We start from the raw sequence: 3,163 nt of genomic DNA on the forward strand, positions 1-3,163 counted from the left end.
CAGCTAGGGAATTGAAGAAACGGACAGACGAGCACACAACTTTAGAGAACACTCACAGCTGACGAGAGAAAAGAGAACGAAGTGTCCCGCGAGACGGAAAAAAAGGGGGTCAGCGAAGTTCAGGGAGCACACATTCGCTCTGCAGGGAGAGCCGACGCAGCCGGAGTATCGGAGCGCGCTGTTCGAATAAGAGCGGGGCTGGATGTTCGAATATTTTCGGCACGTTTAATCGGATTGTCTGCCGTCGATTTAACCAGAGCCTATCCGAGATCGTTGACACGAACGTCCAAGCGGATTTGTTCGGATAACCCGTCCACGGCTCGTGAAAGGATCACGCACGGTCGCCAATAGCTCGCGCCGTCACTGAAGCGCTGCCAGTTGGAAAATAATCGACAGATAGTGGCGAGAGAAATAAAGGGAGGCGATTGATCGGTCAGACGACCTAGAGATTGAAAGAACGCTAAACTATACCGAAATAATACACTACAGACCGTCCACACGCCAGGGACAAGCTTGTCCGCTGATCAACGAGAGACAGAGAGAGAGAGAGAGAGAAAAGTGAAAGCGTTGCTGGTGCCATATCGAGGGGATTTCGTTAAACTGAACGGCTTCAACCGTCAGACTTGACAGAGAACACGACTTTAGTTTTAGATAAGCGTGTATGTAGTCGGGTTAGAGGTGTCCAAACAGCGTCGTGAACTCGAGTACACTGCGCTTCTCACGTACACTAGATATACTATATAGGGTAGGCGCAACAGAACGGATATATAGGGATATACATATATGATATATTTTTGACCATTATTCTACGATAGGTGGACCGTGTAGCAGTGATAATTGGAATAGAGAACGGACAAGCCTCCTTGGTCGCACTAGCTAGATTGCCAGAGCCCCTGAACGCTAAACCGATCATCGATGGGATACGCGAATGTGGGAGCGAGGTGGGGGAGAAGCAGAGAGATCGACAATGATCGTGTTCCCCTGCAGAGTGATGTGCTCGAGCGTGTTTTGTGCGGGGTGTTTCCCTTGTTGGCTGATAAAGATCGATGCACGAAAGGCGAGGTCTTGACCGAGCACGAATAGGAATAACTGGAGTTTTCATGCACATAGACTACACACACGCGTACAGACACGTAATATATATAATACGTATATTAAAGAAAAAAAAAAAAGTATATATAGATATATCGTTCGAGCAGAAGCTCCCCCGACACTACGATTCTTCAAGAGAGTTCCTTTCATTCAGGCTACCGTATACACTGACCTTTTCCAGAGAAAAAGAAACGGACGATTTTCCTCCAGACGACTAAAACGAGAGCGAGAAGGGAAGATAGAATTGTAGCTGCGATGTTGTACATACTATCGCCAACGAAAGAGGAATGCCCCGTATGCGTACATTTCTTCGGTTGTTCCAGCGAAACCGTGAGGGAAAATAGTCTAGGCAAACGTTTCATTAGAACGACACTCTAGGTAGATGAGAAAAAAATAAATAACGAAAGAAACAAGACACGCGTTCGACATTTGGGTAGCTCGATGTTTAAATATTCGATATTAGACTTTCTCGAACTAAGATTCTGAATAGTATTTTCCTAGTTAGATCGTTATGATTATTAAAGTAGCGTTAGTCTTCTAGCAGGTAGAGACGAGATCGACACTTTTACCACTAATTCGACTAATTGCATGTTAGTTAATGTGTGTATCCAGCCTAACGCCTAAGGTCGGGGCCAGATATATTGGCCGGTGAGTTTCGTGAGGGGCATTCTCCCACCATACCGCTTGCTCGGTGCTCCTTTTCTCAACGTTCACACTCTCTCGGGCTGCGCCTGCTCGTCGCGCGTTGATTCGGTGCTCGTGAGGTACTCGCACACGCAGCGAATCATCCCCACCACTTTAACTACATAGACGGGACACGATTCCGAGCGGTGGTTTCTCGCTTCTTTCTTGCCGAAGGCGAGAGCCAGATGGAACGAAAGCGAGTCTAAACACTCTAAACGCTCACGCCCGGCGCGCGCGCAAAGGACGTAGTATCAGGCGTAGGAAAAACGGAGCCAGACAAAGCATGTATCAACGCGTCATCTGTCTCGTACCGTTCCTCGCTTGCTTTCAGTCCCCCTGACGCGCTCTCGTTCCATCTCGCTTCTAGTAGTGGGGATAGCGCCAAGCTCCTGACGTGTAGGCCAAACCGAGTTCTTAGCGTAGAAGTACATACATCGGAATAGGTGTGCGTTGGGTCCGAAAAAATTCAGGAGTTTCACTGGTCAGAACATTGATTCTTTCTCGATAGCTTCATCTCGTATTGGTCTACGTATAGCTTCGTAACGCACACAACTATTACGTTAAGAATAAGCAAGAGCCGCACAGCTACGTTACAAGCGGAACCGAGCAGCGTTCGCGTTACCCCGCCATACCATTCGCTGGCCCGGCAACTCCACTGACAAATCCACGATCGTCAGATGGTGGTGGATTTCTCCTCGATCGCTGCTCGCGAAAACGAACTCGCCGGCCAATATATCTGGCCCAGACCTTAGTAAGCTTCACGTAGTGATAGAAAACATTTTCAATCCATGCCGTTTAACGACGAGTGGAGCGAATTTTTAGTCGCCTTTCGCGACACTGTCGACGACTCATTCGTCCGAATCTCTTCAATTGCAGTACCCCGCTTCCTTCCACCTCCCCTCGGCTTCTCCTTATTGCCCCTTATTAAAGAAATCGCGCCGAATGCTTAGTGTGTCTAATTATAAGCTACTATAAACGAGCAAGCAAACGAAGACGAGAAGAAAAGTAACTAGAAAAACACAATTTAGACGACGTAGGATATTTAACTGACAGAAAATGATATTAAACCAGATATGTCGCTTCCTTGCTACGCCACTGGCTGCGAGGAGTAGAGGCGCGCGCATGCGCCGACGACATTTTCCTCTCCGGTGCGAATTTCTTCATAAATGAATACAGTGGCGTACACAAGTTTCCCAACAATTACACTTCTTCCTGTACTTTGTAGAAGGTCAAAGGCAACACGAGTTTCGAGCAACGCGGAATTAAAGAGTGGCTAGAAGGGCACAAAGCATTTGCTTTATTTATAGAAATATTTGGAAGGCTATATGGAATACCGTTGGGCGCCCAAATATTAAACTTTTCTGAAGTTTCGCGATAATTAATACCC

This window comes from Andrena cerasifolii, chromosome 5, assembly GCF_050908995.1.
Source record: "Andrena cerasifolii isolate SP2316 chromosome 5, iyAndCera1_principal, whole genome shotgun sequence".
Taxonomy (NCBI): Eukaryota; Metazoa; Arthropoda; class Insecta; order Hymenoptera; family Andrenidae; genus Andrena; species Andrena cerasifolii.